Below are 18853 nucleotides of genomic sequence, written 5' to 3'. Positions count from 1 at the left end.
AGACACCCCACTTAGAAACCGAAAGAGATAATTGGAGAAACGAGGAACAAGAAGCAGAGGGAGGCGAAGGAGAAAGAGACGCAACCGTAGTGGAACGGGAAGAACCATGTGAAAGTCCTGAACCAGAGCAGCAGAGACCATGCCCTGTAATCAGTGAGAGGCCCCGGAGGGAGCACAGAAGACCGGTGAGATACAATGACTATGTAGTACAGTGAACCCGCTCTGCTTTTGGGAAAAGGGAGGTGTGTAGAGGTATCGCGAGAGCCCCGCTCTCGCGAGATCTCACTCGCGCGACCAGCTCCGCCCCCGCGCGCTACGCGCTAGTACGGGGACGAGCTGAGGACGCGAAGAGCAGCGTCTTCCCGGCTCCTCCGAGCACGGGAGCTATTTTATGAGTCTTGTAGCGGATTAAAGCTACAGCACCCAAAACCCTTGTTGGCCACGTTTGGCCCTGTTAATCCTGGACATTTTTCATGCCTCATTGATCTAGAGTTTGGGGAAATAAAGTCCTGGTGAAAAGCCTGCCTGACTCCTGTCTTCCTTCAGGCACCATTATACAACACCATCCATTTCTAATCTTTAATCTAACTCGTCTTGCCTCTTTTCATTTCCCCTTTTGTTTTCAAAGGAACCCGTGCTTGTGCTTGCAGCGACTTCCTCGCTAGCAACTGTTCGATACCGGCGGAACAGCTGATTCCGTTTTCAAGTCTTTTTCCTAATTTCGTTGGTAGGCATTTGATTCTTTCTTTATCTTCTACACTTGGAATCTTCAATTGTTTAGACTCATGGTGGACCTTGCTCTTGCTTTTCTATTCAGGAAACGGTGTTGGTTTTTGTGTAGGATTACAAACTCCATAGACCGAGGGAACTACCATCCCCAGGATCCTTTGCACTCTTGCTGTTTTGAAGTTTTCCAAGCCTTCCTTACGTTCAGGTTAGGAATCCTTTGCTTTATTTCTTCATTAGTTTCCATCGTTACATAGCCTGCAGAGTTTATTCTAAGCCGTCCCTTGTATTTATTCTGACATTAGCTCTTCCAGCTCTGTAGGGTCGGATCCCTTCCTTTGAAGCTAAGAATAACGTCATATTTCCACATCGGGTAAGGGCTTGATACATACGCTAGAACCAACTTTCTTTCCTGTAAAACCTATCAGCTCCTCCTGAGATAATTATTGTTTATTACTACACCTACAGCTGGGCAAACCCGAGGAATTAACAACATCCAGAGACCCGGAAATCCAATTTACGACTCTCAACATCGGGTTAAGGAGGGCGCTGACCCACGCTCCCTAGCAGCTCAGCACAGGGTTTTTTCCCCCACGAGGGTTTCCCTGGGACTTCCCCCGTGGAGTAATTGATAGTGCTGGGCCGCGCAGGGGATATCAGGGGGATTCTTACTTACTTCTGGGTCCAGTGCATCTCTACATTGCATCTCTCCCAGAAAGGTCCTTCTGAAGATAAGGTAGGACTTTCCAGAGAATTGTATCCTTTACTGATTGTTGGCTACAATTGGAAGACCCTTCAGGCTTCCCGAAGTTGGCTCTAAGTGTCAGGGCCCATCAAGGATCAAACAAGTTTGATCGAAATGTCTATTTCTTCACATTCCGAAATACTCACATTAGACATAATACGAGCAGCACATCACTCAGTGATTCTCGGATTACCACGGCTAAAAAGACATAACCCTTTTATTAACTGGTCAGCAGGGTCATTCTTTTTGGGTTCTGAGTATTGTTTGGTCACTGTATTCGGAGTCATTCGTCGGTACCCATGGGAAAAGGTCTTCCATCTATGACACTCCGAATGTTCTTTCACTTAACCAGATAGCAGGTTTGCCGGAGGAATATCAAGACTTTCAACCAGTATTTTCATCATCCGAATACTCGGAGTTACCTCTTCATAGAAGAGATGATTGCGTCATTGAATTGATTCCTGGTCAACCACTACCCTTTGGAAGAATGTATATTTTATGCTCATCAGAGAAGGAGGCTCTTTGTGAATACCTACAGGCCAATCTCAAAAATGGCCTTATCACTGAATCTACTTCACCTGCAGCCGCATCGATATTTTTAATTCCCCAAGAAAAATACTAAAGAGTTACATCCCTGCATTGACTACCGCGTCCCGGATAAATATCCCATGCTATTAAACCCGGATATCTTGGAAGCCGTCAAGGGTGCCAAAGTATATACTAAACTAGATCTAAAAGGAGAGTATAATCTCCTCCACAAAAGAACTGGAGATGAGTGGAAAACTGCGTTTCGCACCCCATTTGGTCATTACCAATGCCGGGTGATGCCATTTGGTCTGTCTAACGCCCCTGCGGTATTCCAAAGGTTTATGGACCATCTCTTCGGGGATATCCTCCTTCATTACGTCATCGTATATCTAGATGATATTCTTGTTTTCTCCAAATCTCTGCAATTCTGTGGGGTCGGATCCCTTCCATTCAAGCTAAGAATAACGGCATATTTCCACATCGGGTAAGGGCTTGATACATACGCTAGAACCAACTTTCTTTCCTGTAAAACCTATCAGCTCTTCCTGAGATAATTATTGTTACTTACTACACCTACAGCTGGGCAGACCCGGGGAATTAACAACATCCGGAGACCTGGAAATCCAGTGTACGACTCTCAATATCGAGTTAAGGAGGGCGCCGACCCGCGCTCCCTGGCAGCTCAGCACAGGGTTTTTTCCCCCACAAGGGTTTCCCTGGGACTTCCCCCGTGGAGTAGCATTGATAGTGCTGGGCCGCGCAGGGGGTATCAGGGGGATTCTTACTTACTTCTGGGTCCAGTGCATCTCTACATTGCATCTCTCCCAGAAAGGTCCTTCTGAAGATAAGGTAGGACTTTCCAGAGAATTGTATCCTTTACTGATTGTTGGTTACAATTGGAAGACCCTTCAGGCTTCCCGAAGTTGGGTTGGTTACCAAGATCACACAAATGGGGGTTTGAGTTGGGCAGCCCTACTGGCTTATTGGTACTAGCCATGCCAACTGTTGTGGGGGAATCCCTGGCCCCCACTGCGTTCCTCTGTGAGCCCTGGGCCCCCGCTGTACCAGAGACTCACACAGAGACATGCATCAGGCTCGGGCTCCCCGGTCGCAATGCCAAGGTGGAGAACGCCTCTATTATTTATAGGGCACGCGGCAGAGTGCAACGTCACACCGCCGCGTGCTAGTCCCTTAAAGGGGCAGCAACACACTCCTCCTTTTTCATGAGGACAACGAACAACAAAGCCAAAACATGGCATAACTATGATTAAACTCTACAACACACTAACACCCTTAACCCAAACACCTAGATCCCCAATTAGCCCCCTTATTCACAGCCACCCCCGTCCCCTGCTGGGCAGGCCCGTCTGGATCGGACTCCATCACGGCTCCAAGAAAAAGTCACTGAAACGAGCCGGTTTCCCTCGCCCTGTCATCAGGGGGTACCTCCTGCACGCCTTGGGGGTGGGTGTCTCCCTGTCTGCTGTCACTCTCACGGGAGACTGAGGGAGGGGCTCCGAACCCCCGCCCTCATTGGGTATGTCTGCAATGTCCTGATCTAGGGTCACCTCGGTCCTGGGCTCCCCAAGCTTCTTGAAGAAACTGACGTTCCTTGTGACCGAAGCTCGGCCGTCTGACGCAGTCACCATGGAACCCTGGACTGCTAGTGTTAGGGAGAATTCTCAATAAATGGCTTATTCCCCTTACCTAATGAGTCCCTCAGCAGCTTTGCTGGATTTCTAGGGTATATTTTTTCACCTGGTAAGAGTGTGAGCCTTTTTCCCACTCTTACATGTGTTTTGCTGTGTTTATTTTCACTGTTTGTGTGATCTTGGGAACGGGAACCTCACCTACTCCAAGTGCACCACTTTTTGTGTGTGTTACACAGCACCTTCAGTGCAGTGACACAGGGTTGTCTTTGAGACTTCCCTCTGACTCCATTTTTCTGGGGCTGACTACTGTCCCCCAGAAACAGGCAAAGTTGTCATTAACTTTATATAGTCACTTTAAATTGCAGACCCAGTACACCCCATCTGACATGCAGTACTGGAAAGGGCTAACTCTGATCCCTTTTTGTCTGTGCCTCTTGGAGCCTGTTTCGCTTCTTTAACTTTAAGACTTGGCTGGTGGCAGTGGTATCTACCCTAACTTTTGTACCGCGATTATATTACATAAACGTGGTATTGTTTTAGGCTATTATAGTAGCCTCGAACATAAGCCAGCTTGACCAAATACATTTTATTTTGGTTCCGGCTGGGTTTATTCGCCATTTCTTTTTGTTAAAGTCTTTCTCGTGTTTTACTCTGCGTGCCAAACCGGGGATGATTCCTTTGTTCGCTGTCTTTTCGCGGGCTTCTGCACAGAAGCCCTCCTTAAGGCGCCTGATAGTCTAGGTAAGCAGGATGTGAGGGAGGGATCTTCGTACCCCTGCCATGGGTTGCTTTAGTTACCCAAGTCGCACTCTTGTCTGATTGGCTAAGGGGACTGGCCTTGCCAGGCCAGCCACCCTGCTGTGTGATTGACAGCCAGGCTGTATGAATGGGGGAAAACTGCATAAAAAGCAGGTCTCTGGGTCTGGAAGAGCAGAGTCGCCACTGGAACGAAAGAACCAATGAGAAACTGCAAGAAGAGGACCCCTACAATGACTGAACCGCCCGGTGAAGCCCTGCTGCAGGTCTGAATCTCCAAATCCAATGACAGAGAAGATCCTCCAGGAAACTTCTTCCCTTGAGCTGGTGGGACCAATAGTTCGCCCAAACTACAAGCCAGGACCCCTCCTCTGGTCAAATTCGCTGTACAGAGCTACAGTGGGCCGGATAGCCAGGAAGGTCGGACCCTGCTTGGGTTTTAAGTAGCGCACCTTTTATTCGTTGTTTTGCTCTGCTGCTGGTTTTTTCCCTGGGTGGCGCAGGACCCTCCAATCTTCCTACTTCGTGTCAGTCCGACAGTCGCTTCAGGAACCGTGAACCTGCAGGAACCACCAGGAACGTCCGCCTCATCTACAGCTCCCTCTCCATTTTAAGGTACTGTGCAAATCCGGTTGTGCGTTTCGCTCAGCCGCGTGAAAGTGTTTGAAATCTTTCTCCCATCCGAGGGTTTGTCCTTCTCTTCTCTTTTACCTAACTTTTCTACCAACAAACCTCGTTTAGAATCTGTGCTACAAACTTTACTGTGATCTACATTCAACCTATTATCTTGAGCAAAAGACTTTTGAACCATTGACTTTGGCCCAAAGCCTTTTCTATCTGATTTGACCCTTGTAGTCTCTCTTGTTCAGTTGCCCTGCTTACTTACCTGTTGGTTTGCCTAATTTCTAATAACTTTGTCTTTCCCTCCCTTTTAAATTGCTGGAGTGCCATTTTGCTCCCACTTCATTTTGTGAGCCTAACTTGTCTGGAATTTAAGGGAAGTGGTGTGGTGTATTTTTGATTGTGATTTTTAACCTGCTTATAATAGTGAAATGTTATACAACTGTTGAGTAAATAAATATATATTCTTTTACTTAGAAACCTTGAGTCAGTGTTTGCCTGACGATAGTAATTGCTATCCCTTGTGTAACCACTTGCACTGCTTACTTACTCTTGAGATATGTCTGGCTGCTCCGCTACTCCTACCACCATTACAGTGTAATACAGGCTTGTACCAAAGGTGAAATTGTACTGTCACTTGTAGTCTTAATTTTGTGTAGTGTTCCCAAAGGGTACTGCATATAATTCTGCCTAACACTGGTGTACAGTGGTGGGGATAAAAGTATAGTGGTTACACCTGGAGTGCTGCTATTACCTTGGATCAACTAACCACAAGGCTAACATCACTAAAAAGCAATATTAATCATGTCTGATATGGAAAGCAACAGTCAGGAGACTTTACACTGTAAAGTGTAAAATGTGTAAAGAAATGAAACTCTCTGCCAAAGGCAAAAAGATTGAATTAGTTGAAAAGTTGTTAAAGAACCCAAGTCTAGAGAGTGGATCTGAAATGCCTGACTCCTTAGCAAATAATGAAAGTATTGAGGATGATGCTTTGTCTGTTAATGATGAGTTGGAAGAAGTAGATGTATCTCCTAATGTAGGTCTCTCTGCTCCGTTGCCTGCTCAGCAACCTCAACCTTTGTCCACTGGGACCCCCCAGGTCCCACACTCAGGGCCTCATTACGACCCAGGCGGTAAGTTACCGCCTGGGTCGTACCTTTACCACCATGGCGTAAACTATGTTTACGCCATGGTGGTTGGCGGACTTACCGCCCCATTCCGAGGTGAGTGGGGGGGTAAGTCCCCATTAACCCATTTACCCTTCCCCATTCCCATTTTTGCCCCATAGGGCATAATGGGAGTGGGGAAGGCGTTAATTACGCCACCGTAAATTACGGTGGCGTAATTAACAACAAGGTCCCTTAGCGCCATGGATTTTAACACCTGCTAAAAGCAGGTGTTAAAACCTCCATGGCGCTAAAGGACCTCGGAATCAGGCGGTAAGGGTCGGCGCTGTTTACGCCGCCGTAAACCCCTTACCGCCTGGGTCCTAATGAGGCCCCCAGTCTTGAATTCATTGCTCTAGAGAAAATGAGGCTTAAACTGGAATTTGAACGGTTAAATGCTCAAACTGAGCAAAAACATCAAGAACTGAAACTCAGAGAAACAGAGTTGAAACATGAACTAGAAATGAAAAGACTGCCTCTTGAAAATGCTTCTCTCCCAGAGTGCTCTAGGTCTTCCAGTCCTAAGAGACCCTGTATGCCTAGAGATATTGTGGGTATGTATGAGGCTAAGCTTGATATTTTAGATTGGTTGGCAATGTTTGAATATAACCATGGTATTCAAGGTCTCACAGGGAATCAATTGCTTCCCTGGCTCTTCTCTAGGCTACCCACTGTTGCATCTGATGTTGTAATGGAGTTGGGGGAGGTGGTTAGGATGGATTATGAGTGTGTGAAGCTAACTTTAATTGCTAGATTTGGGAAGACCCCTTCCCAATACCTTCAGAGGTTTAGGACCCTTAAAAAGCATGATGGTACCCCTTGGGCTAACTGGGTATGTGAGTGTTTGAAAAATTTAGATGGTTGGATTAAGGGTTACAGAGTAAACACTTATGAAGGAATGAGAAATCTTGTAATGTTGGAGTCTATTTTTTATCTCTGCTCTCCTGAGCTCACACAGCACTTGGATGATTCTAAGGAGATAGATCCAAAGAAGCTAACTAAGGCTGCTGACCTGTGTGTTGCCAATAGGGCTACTCACAAGGATTCTGGGGCTACTCAGAAAAAGGATGAGGGGAAACAGCCAAAGAAAGACAACAAAGAGAATTCTAATGCCTCCAATCCAAAAGAGGGCCACAAACAGCAACATAAGCATAAACCCCAAGGGAAACCAAATCAGGCTAGTGCACCATCTGGACCCAAACCAGATGGAGGTCAGAACAAACCTCCATTCATCAAAACATTTCGGAAATGTTATGTTTGTGGGTCAACTGACCATGTGAAAGGGGATCCCAGATGTAAGGGTAAACCTTCAGGGATCCACACTATCTCCTTAGCCTTCTCCCCAGAGGAAGAAGTACCAATGGCAAATTTAAACATTCACCTACTGGCCGATGAACCCATGAGAGTCTCAGCCAGTGTTTCTTTAGTGTTCCTGGGCTTGTGGGAACAACAGAATTTAGATCTCTATAATTCCATCCCAGATAATACTAAAGAGTATTATAAAGATAGGGTTCTTGTGAATGGTCAGGAAACCCCTGAGCCAGCATAATTGTGGTGGATGAATCATTTTTCAAAGTGGAGGATGTTGCTAAGGCACCCAAACGCCTCGCCAAGGTAGCTGGAGGCCCTGTGCAAATGCTTCCCCAGTTACCAGTTCTCATTCAGTGTAATGATATGACTGTCAAGATACCTGTTAGTGTGCAGAGTGAAGTGCCTGGGAGAGTCCTGTTGGGTTATGACCTTAAAACTCTTGGAGTTGTGTCAAGCACCCCCAGGCCTCCCAGTAAAAGGAAACGGGAGCTCACAAGGTCTGCAAGTGAGAGAACCTTGAGAGGCTCTCTAGAGGAGATGATGGAAGAAAATATTACCCCCACTCCAGAGTTGCTCACTGCTATTTCTAGGAAGAATGAGGCAAAAGAGAAACCCAAGACTTCCAGGAAAAAGACAGACAGCACCCCTGTGCTACCAACAAGGACATCACCTAGATTGTCCAAAGTCACACCTGTGACTACTCCACCTGCTTAGGCCAACCTTGTGTGGTTGAGCCATTATCCGCAGAGTCAAATCTGGAAGAAGACACTGGGCCTCATTACACGGAAGGCGGTAAGCCATGGCGCTATTAGCGCCATGGCTGCCGCCGGTACCTTACCGGGTCCGCCTTGGTGGATGGCGGAATTAGCGCCATATTCCAAGGTGTGTGGGGGCGCTAATTCCGCCATCCACCATTGCCCCTTCACCATTGCCAGTCAGCCCCATAGGGCTCCATGTTAATGGTGAAGGTGCTAATTACGGTACTGCAAATTGCGGTACCGTAATTAGCACCAAGGTCCCTTTGCGGGTCCCGTACTTAACGCCTGTAAAAACCAGGCGTTAAGGGAGGACCCGCAAAGGGACCTCGTAGTAAGGCGGTAAGGGTTTACCGGTAGCGGTAAACCCTTACCGCCTTCCGTGTAATGAGGCCCACTGTCTTAGTTGGAGACCCTGTTGACCATCCTGAGCTGCAGTCTTTACTGGCAGAAGGTGGGCCGAACAGGGCAGACTTTAGCAAAGAACAGAGAGAGTGTCCTACTCTTGAAGGTCTTTGACAGCAGGCTGCTAACCAACTTGATGGGCAAGAAGTTGGAAAGCACAGGTTCAGCTGGGAAGTTGGCCTCTTGTACAGTGAACCGACTGAGCCTATCCCTGGGGACTGCAAAAGAATTGTGCCCCTTGCCAACAGACTCCAGTTCCTACAGTTAGCCCATGAGATACATTTTGCTGGTCACTTGAGCTTCAAGAAGACCATGGAAAGGCTCTCTCTCTACTTCTATTAGCCTAAAATGGGTTCAGAAGTGGACAAATTCAGCAGGAGCTGTCACACTTGCCAAACCTCTGGCAAGGCTGGAGCCAAGAATGTGGCACCCCTGGTGCCACTCCCATTGGTGGGAGTTCCTTTTGAGAGGGTGGGAATTGACATTGTCGGTCCCCTTGACCCTCCCACATCTTCAGGGAACAAGTTTATCCTGGTTGTAGTAGACCATGCTACAAGATGCCCAGAAGTAATACCTATGAGAACTGTTATGGCTCAGGCTGTGGCTAAGGCTCTACTTGGTATTTTTACCAGACTAGGGTTTCCTAAGGAAGTGATATCTGACAGGGGATCCAATTTTATGTCGCACTGCATGCAAGCCATGTGGAAAAACTGTGGTGTCACTTACAAGTTCTCTACAGCCTACCACCCACAGACAAATGGACTGGTAGAGAGGTTTAATCATACTATGAAAAGCATGATAAGTACTTTAGAGGAACCCCTTAGAAGGAAGTGGGACCTTCTACTGCCATGCCTTCTCTTTGCATATAGAGAAGTCCCTCAGGAGGGAGTTGGTTACAGTCCCTTTGAGCTTCTCTATGGCCATCCAGTCAGAGGTCCATTGGCCCTTATCAAGGAGGGGTTGGAGAGTGCTCCTTCCCCCAAGCCAGTCAGAGTGACTGACTATGTGATAGGTCTCCGGAGGAGAATGTAACACATGATGGCAGAAGCAAGTGATAACTTGAAAGCAGGTCAGGCTCTTGAGCATGACTGCTGGTCATGCTCAAACATTGGCATGACCAGCAGTCCAACATGGTTGAGTTTACTCAAGACCAGCTTGTACTAGTTATGGTTCCAACAAGGCAGAGGGCCTTGCAGGACAAATGGATAGGACCCTTCAAGGTTGTGGGCAAACCTAAGGAGGCTCACAGAGTCTTTCACACCAACCGTTTAAAGGCTTATGTCTCTAGACCAGATGTAGGAGCTTTGCTCCTAGTTTCAGCTCAGGAGGAGGAGAGTGAACCTCTGCCTGACCTCCTCAGAGGATTACCTTTAGATGAGCAAGTGTAAGGAGTAAATCTCTCTTCCAGTCTAACATCCGACCAGCAGGATGAGTGCAAATTACTGTTAAATCAGTTTGCCTCCCTCTTCTCACCTTCACCAGGCTTGACCCGTTGGGGCCAGCATGATATCCTCACTGGTGACTGTTGCCTGTGAAAAGCAGGGGGTACAGAATGTCAGACAATGTCAGAACCCATATAAGGAATGAGGTCAACAAGATGCTTGATCTCAGGGTTATAGAATCCTCTACTAGTCCATGGTCTAGCCCGGTTGTGCTTGTACAAAAGGCAGGATCCAAGGAGTTGAGATTCTGCATGGACTATAGAGCTCTAAATGCAGTCACAAAGGCTGATGCCCATCCTTTGCCTAGGACAGATGAGCTGGTAGACAAACTTGGTGCAGCCAAGTACCTCAGCACATTTGACCTAACGTCAGGCTATTGGCAAATGGCCCTGACAGGCCATGCCAAGGAGAAAACTGCATTCTCCATTCCAGCTGGCCTCTACCAATTTAAGGTAATGCCTTTGCGACTAAAGAATGCACCTTCTACATATCAGAGGATGATCAATCAAGTTCTGAATGGGATGGAGGACTTCTGCATGGCATACTTGGATGACATTGCAGTGTTCACCCCCAAATGGAAAGAACAAATTGATCCCCTAGGATATGTTTTGCAGGCTCTTGAACAGGCCCATCTGACCATAAAGGCAAGTAAATGTCAAATTGGTCAGAGCACAGTGGTCTACCTTGGACATGAGGTAGGAGGAGGTAAAATAAGGCCATTGCCTAGCAAAGTACAAGCTGTACAAAACTGGGCCACCCCTACTACTCACACCCAAGTGAGAGCCTTCCTAGGTCTCACTGGGTATTACAGGAACTTCATAGAGAACTATGGGACCATAGCTTCTCCCTTGAATGTCATCTCCTCTCCCGAATTTCCTAAAAAGGTCACATGGAATGAGGAGTGCCATCGAGCCTTTGAAGGTCTAAAGAAAGCCCTTTGTCAAGCTCCAGCCCTAAGGGCTCCTGACTATCACCAACCCTTCATTGTACAAACTGATGCTTCTAATGTAGGCATAGGTGCAGTCCTTAGTCAACTGGATGAGAAAGGTAGGGAACACCCCATCTGTTTCATCAGCAGGAAGTTAAAGGATCCTGAGACAAGGTGGGCAACAATAGAACGTTAATGTTTTGATATTGTGTGGTCACTGAAGAGGTTTAGACCATACTTGTATGGATCTACTTTCATTATTCAGACTGACCATCAACCCTTGAGATGGCTGATGAAAATGAAAGGGGAAACCCCTAAACTACTCAGATGGTCAATCTGCCTGCAAGGATTTGATTTTTCCATTGAGCACAGAGCAGGGAGTCACCACCAAAATGCTGATGGTCTCTCTAGGATGTTTATAACTGACTAGAGGTATGAGAACCATCCAGGAGTTGGTTAAATCCTCCTGTCCCTTAGTCTAGGGGGTGGGGGTGTTAGGGAGAATTCTCTGTCTATGGCTAATTTCCCTCACTTAGTGAAACACCCAGCAGCTTTGCTGGAGTTTATTTTTTCCACTTGGTAAGAGTGTGCACCTTTCCCCACTCTTACATTTTGCCATGTGTATTTCTACTGTTTGTGTGATCTTGCGCTCTGGAGCACACCACTCCAGGAGCCCCTCTTTTCTTGTGTGTGTTACACAGCACCTTCAGTGCAGTAGCACAGGGATGTCTTTAAGGCTTCCTTTTGACTCAATTTTCTGGGGCTGACTACTGTCCCCCAGAAATAGGTAAAGTTGCCATTTAACTTTATATAGTCACTTTAAACTACAGACCCAGTACACCCCATCTTACATGGAGTACTGGAAAGGGTTAATTCCTACCCCTTTTTGTCTGTGCCTCTCTGAGCTTTGTTTTGCTCTTGTAACATATAGACTTGGCTGGTGGCAGTGGTATCTACCCTAACCTTCCTACCGCGATTATACTATATAAACGTGGTATTGTTTTAGGCTACTATAGTAGCCTCGAACATAACCTGCTTGACCAAATACTCTTTCTTTTGGCTCCGGTCGAGTTTATTCGCCATTTCTTTTTGTTAAAGTCCTTGTGTTTTACTTTGCACGTCAAACCAGGTTTGCCTTCTTTGTTCACTGTCTTTTGGCAGGCTTCTGCCAAGAAACCCTCCTCTTGGGACCTGGGTGTCTAGGTGGGCTGAATGTGAGGGAGAGGTAGTCACCCCCTGCACAGGGTATCCGGGTATCCTAGGAAACCCAAGTCGCACTTTGCCATGATTGGCTGAGGTGGTTGTCCGGGCCGGACAACCCCCTGCTGCGTGATTAACAGCCAGGCTGTGTGAATGGGGGATTTTGGCATAAAAGGCAGGACTCTTGGGCTGGAAGTCAGAGTCGCCACTGGAACTACAAGGAACCGAAGAGAAGCGGAGAAGAAGACGCTGCTGCAACTACCCCGTCCTGGTGAAGCCCTGCTGCAGACCTGAGCTAGCAACGACCAGAGAAGATCCAGTCTGGAGTCTTCTTCCCTTGAATTTGAACCTGGTGGGGTCAACCACCTCATCTTCCACAGCCAGAGGATCCTCTTCGTGGTCGAAATCGCTGCACACTGCTGTAGTGGTCCGGATAGCCATCTGAAGACCCTTTTTAAAGGAGTGCACCTTTTATTTACCGTCGCTGCTGCTGGCCTCATCCCTGAGTAGTGCAGACCCCTCCAGACGTCCTCCTTCTTGTCTCCACGACCGAAGCTGCAGGAAACTACCAGGAGCAACTTCTGTGGCACCAGCTTCTTCATTGAATAAGGTACTGTGTCCAGCTTTGAGGAACTAGGGTGAATCCCTTTTCTCCTCATCCAAGGCTTGCCCTTGTCTTCCTTCCCTCTTATAACTTTTGCTTCCTCTGTTGACAATATCCAAGTACTCCTGGCAACGTTGAATCTTGAACTGTCTGACTGTGTGATCCTCGACAACAGGAACCTGGTTCCACTTGACACTGGCTCCGGCCTATTGACTTTTGTTTTCCTGTCAGCAAGTGTTCTCTGATTCTGTCTGTCTTGACAAAAGTATTGCCTATGATTTTTGCACCAAAATCTCTTTGGTTAACTCAGGTGCTAAGTGTATTTTTACCCCTGTAACATTTATTTCTGCGCATACGCGTATCTTTAGTAAGACCGAACTGTCAAAAAGTTATCTCATACGTATTCCCGGTAACGTCTTTTGTTTCACAACACCGGTCCATCAAAACATAGGGTACTTACCTTGAGTTGTTCTGTGCCAAGAGAATTGGATTGGTTGTGTGTAGTGTATTTTTTGTGTGGTTTTAACTTAATAGAAGTGAAGTGTTGTACCAACAGATGGTTTAGAAATAAATGTACTTTTACTTTTTAACCAAAAACCTTGAGTCAGTGTTTGCTTGAGTCACAGTAATTGTGGTCCTTTGTGTAATTTCTACTACTGCTCATTAGCTCTTGAGATAAATCTGGCTGCTCCGCTACTGCTACCACTTTTAACAGTGTAGTACAGGCTTGTGCCAAAGGTGAACTTGTATTACCACTTGTAGTCTTAATTGTGTGTGGTGGTCCCTAAGGGCACTGCACAGGATTCTGCCTAACACCGAGCTCGGGGAACCACACCTTGAGACGTAGCCGGGCTTTGGTCTTTGCAGCCCCTTGATGGCCTTGGTGTGCCAAGTTGATCACTTCCTGGACTTTGGAGTGCGTGACCATGATCCGATCTCCCCTCAGCAATAGTCCCTTCTCTGAGAACGACAGTTCCTCCCGCACTCTCCACAGCTGTTCAAGCACCACCTTTGCCTCCTTTGTGCGCCCAGCCAATGACTCTAGGACACTTTTCCACGACCCTTGCTGCAGTGCTGCTCTGAGAATGCAGAAACACGCGTTGTTCGCAGCCGCCACTTCCAGTTGTTCAAGTGGTAGGGCATTTGGGTTGGCCGCTTCAACCACTAGCTGTATGTGATTGCTGGCCTCTTCTGCACAGCCGTCAGCTTCTCCGCCCTGGCGACTCCCAGGATGGGGAGAGAGGTAGTCAGCTGCATTGTTGGCACCAGGCCGATACATCAACCCATATTCTAGCAGGGCGGGCATCCACCTCTCAATCCTCACTGGTGGTTTTGAGGATGAGCCGGCCAGGATCAGCAGCAGGGGCTTGTGGTCCGTCACGACGGTCACCGGCCTTCCCAGGATGTACAGCTGGAAATGCCTGTACCCCCAGAGAGCGGCCAGTGCTTCTCGCTCTATCTGAGAATACCGCTGCTCCTTCTCTGAAAGAGACTTACTGGCATAGGCCACGGGCGGACACTGGAGTCTTGCCCCACTTGCGTTAGTATTGCTCCCAGGCCAAATGGGCTGGCGTCCACAACGATTTCAGACTGCAGAGCAGGGTTGAAAAATGCCATTGTGTCTTCCTCTGTGAGGGCGCTTTTAATGTCCTCAAAATCAGCCTGTTGCAACGGTCCTCACTTCCAAACAGTCTCTTTTTTGGTGAGCGCCCATAGTGGCTCAGACCTAGATGCCAGATTTTTGATAAAGCGGCCACAATAGGTGACCATTCCGAGGAAGCTTCTTACTTTGGACACATTTTCTGGGGGTTTCGCTTCCTTGATGTCCTTTACTTTGCTGGGATCTGGAGACACCCCTCCCTTATTGAACATGAATCCAAAGAACTCTATGTTCGTTCTCAGGAACTCACATTTTGTGTGGTGGAGTGTCAGGCCCAATGATTGAAGCCTCTCAAAGTTTTCGCCAGTCTCTGCAGGTGGTCCACTTCTGACTTGGCAAACACCAGGATGTCATCACTGATGTTCAGCACGCCCTCTAGGTTCGCCAGAGCCCCGCTGATAATGTTTTGAAATACCTCAGCCGCGGAGGAAACCCCAAAGCTGAGTCACTTGTATCGGTATAGACCCCGGTGGGTCGTGAAAGTCATGATTTACCTCGACTCTGGATGCAGGAGACCTTGGTGATATCCAGCCCTGAGATAAAGCTTCGAAAAGAAGCGAGCTCCCTGCAGCTCTGCGAGGATATCGTCAATAGTTGGTGTGAGATGACGTTCCCTCCTGATCGTCTTGTTGGGAAGCCTCATGTCCACACAGATTCTTACCGAATCGGGTTGCTTGGGTTTCTTGGCAACCACAATTGGGGACACCAGGGCGTTGGACCTTCCACCTCCTCGGTGATGTCAAGGTTTACCAAGTTATCCAGCTCTTTGTCCAACAACTCCCTCGATGGAATGGCACTCTGCAGTGCTTGAGGGCAATTGGCTGTACCGACTTATCGATGTGCAGTCTCACTGGATCCCCAGCCATGCGACCAATCCCTTGGAACAGGCTCTCATATTTCTCCAGCAGCTTCTGTATATCCTCTACATATACGGAGTATGCGAAGCTCACCAGTCCGAGGACTTCAGCCGCCGCACAGCTCAGTAAGGTGTTGGTACTGACGGGCATTACGTAGAAACGTCCTTAGATCTTCGAGCTTCCATGCCCCACGCGAGCCACAAATGCACCGTCCAGGGGAATGGGACGTGAGCCCCCAAACGTGAAAATGCGAGCTTTCGGCGTTAATAGTAAGGGGGGGCAGGGCATGGCATCATAATGCTTACGGGCCATGATGTTGACTGGAGCTTGCTGTTACTTGCATCATTGTTAAGACGGATTTCTGAACTCTGTCCTGGCGGCGCAGAAGTTCAGAAGGCCAACCTAATTACTTGGAACAGGGTAACCTCTGGACAAGCCAGACCAATCAGGGTAGCGATCGCGGCGGTCAAGACTAGGTCTCAAGAGGGGTGAGGGTGACTGAAAGCCCGCAATGAGCACACAAAGCAAGGACACTTACAAATTACTCCAAACAGGTGTTATATTAAAAATATATACACATTTATTCCAAGGCCTTTAAAACAATGACCGTAGCGAGAAATTGCAATACAACTCTTGTAAACCAACACATACCATACCAATACAATATATATACAAATACAACAAGTCTCAAGCGTTAGATGCACGAAATGTGTAGTCCACCTAAAAGGGAAGGAAAACAGGCAGTGCGAAATAATGCTTAGACCCAGTCCGCCTTCAGAGGCACCTAACTAAAAGGAAGTCCGAGCCCTGCGAAGAGTGGAGCCTTGTGCTCAAAAGTACCTGCACACACTGGTGCCAACGGGCAAAAGGGGAGTCTCTTCGAGGGAAATCAGGCAGTTCAGTTTAGTGCACAAATGAAGAAGAACAAGTTCCGCGACTCAAGCGCAGCCTCCACTGTGGGCAGAAGCAGAGCGCGAGTACGGAAAAGGGTGCTGTTTTGACACAGCGAGGAAAAGCTATGGGCTCCTGCAGGAGGGCGACCAGTTCCTAGCTATGCTACTCACCGGTCCCCGATTCAAGCAGACCCAGGCTTCTCCACGTCAGTTTCAGTCGCTGGCAGGTTCAGAAGAGCAGGGAACGTCTCGTCGTTGTGTTGAGTCTGCAGCAGCAGAGTTGAGTAAAAGACGTCCCATACGAAGAAACCCGCACAGTTTGTTACCACAGCAGGGCAACGGAGCGGCCGTGTGTATCTGAGCCAAATGTACACTACTCACTTCAGACCTGGGAACGCCAAGTGTACGAAGCGTGTGACAGTGACAAGGACTCGAAATACTACACAACCTGGCGGCGGTTACAGAGCAAGACTCCTGTGTAGGCTGGTCAGTCAGCTGGATGGCCCAGAGACGCTTCCGAAGGCTTACTAGCAGGAGATGGTGAAGATGCCGAGAATAGCTGTTCCCGCTATTCCAAGGGTCGAAGTACCAGTACAGGCCTTCTGGTTCGATCAAAGGTGAAAAGGGTTTCACAAGGCGACAGCAGTGCAGAGGAGCAGTCCTTCAGCGGGTCACCAGCGATTCCTAGGTTCAGCCTCTTGGTTGCAGGATACTTGGCTCCTGTATTCCTTCGTTCGTGAGAACTCAGGAGATCGACATGGTAGTGGTGTTTCCAGCCCCCTTTTATCCACGGTTCCCTTCGCGCCAAAACGGAGGGGACCCAATGGGAGATCCGCTCATCAACACTCACACCATTCGTGGACCAATCACGGACCACGGTGGTCCCAGGCATTCACACCACCCTAGACTCTCTGGCACCCAGGATGTGTATTGGGACCAGACATCCCAGCCCACATCCTGGAGGCACACACCAGGCATGTAGAAGCCCGCGAAAGCATCCGTGTTTCGCGGGAAAGTACATGCCCAAATAAGGAAGGCCCCGGGTCGGCTCGACCTGGGGAAGGTGAAGGGAGCAAGACGGTCAGCGGACAGGACAAAGGAGCCTCGTGGTCTGGCCATTTTGGGAGCCAGGCCACCATTTTGGGTTAAGCGCGAGAAACGCGCTTAGAACGCCAAAAGGAGCTCAAAACACAAGAAACGATCGCTGCCACCATTCCCGTCCGTGAATCACTTGCACCGATCAGTTACAATCCTAAAAGAGTATCTAGGGCCTGTAGAAGGCTAGAGACCCAAGAGAGCTGTAACTTAGCTTACAGTGCCCTCTTGTGTCATGTTGCACGAAAGCCGCAACATGATAAAAGAAACTACGGAAAACAGCGTTTTCCGGTACTGACTGTCTTAAGGGCATGTCAGTTTCCCCGTAAGAAAGGAGCGAAAGCCCAGAGGAGTGCGGCAGAAGGCTGCACTTCTCTGGCAAAGTCAAGAACAAGGTGTGAAACAACAGCAAAAAGTTTAGGGGTTGCCACATGGAAGGAAAATTACCTACAATTCCGAAATCTTTCCTAACAATCATGGCTGCTGATGCCTCTGGGAATCCATGAATACGCGAGCCACACAAAGATTTATCTGCGCCACGGCTGGCGCAGGCTCCTTCTGGGCACACGGTCCTTGCGGCTTTAATGCACCTGGTTCTATGAATCGTGCCCTTAGAGTGCCAACAAGGAAGTGATTTCTTTCAGGCTGACATCGTTTCTTCACCAAAAAATAAATCTCTCTTTGATGTCTAAGTGGGCTTGGGGTTACAGAAGTAATACCTGAGGTAACAAGTGGATTGTCAGGGGTAGCAGCTGGTACCCTAGCTAACCCCAAATGACATCCGTAAATCCACTTCCTGTCTTTAAAACTACATCTAGAAATGGTAGTATTACTGACCTTTTTTCAATGAAGATGTTTTTATTTTATTTTATAGTATGACTCACATTTGTTGCAGAAGAAATTTTAGAATGTAAAATGGATATTAAAGAATTGACTTCGATTTGTATGTACCATTCATGGCTGGCTGGTCAGATAGCACAACGAGCTGAGCGCCCGTTTCTGACCTTTGTATGCAGTCTGCTGATGCAGGTTCGAGTCCCAGCCGGGCAAACTCAACTTTTCATTCTTCTGGATACATTGAGGACCATGCTGTGGCATAATAATATCAACTGTTAGCTCAGCTCTCAGATACTTGGGGGCTTGTTGTGCTTTATAAAAGTAGATATTATTATACAAGTTCTAGATGCTTTGTTTCTTGTGTTTTAAAAAAAAATGTTGCTTCGTGTCAATAAGCAAAGATTAACAAAGAATTAATTGAATGGAATCTTTACTTGTTCACCATTCTTTTTCAGCATCCTACTTACATGTGATATAAAAGTTTATCGTTCCATTAAAGTTGCCATGTGGCTGAAACATTCCAATTTGTTTCTAACACGTTGTATAGTTGTATTTCTGAAACATACTGCTGTGGGTGCCAAACCTGAATATTTAAAATGAGATATTTTTGTCAGAAACTATGTCTATTTTGGTTGTATGCCTAGTTACAAACCATTAAGTAATCAATCA

This window comes from Ambystoma mexicanum, chromosome 4q, assembly GCF_040938575.1.
Source record: "Ambystoma mexicanum isolate Mex_15411 chromosome 4q, UKY_AmexF1_1, whole genome shotgun sequence".
NCBI lineage: Eukaryota > Metazoa > Chordata > Amphibia > Caudata > Ambystomatidae > Ambystoma > Ambystoma mexicanum.
This window is presented reverse-complemented; position numbering follows the sequence as displayed.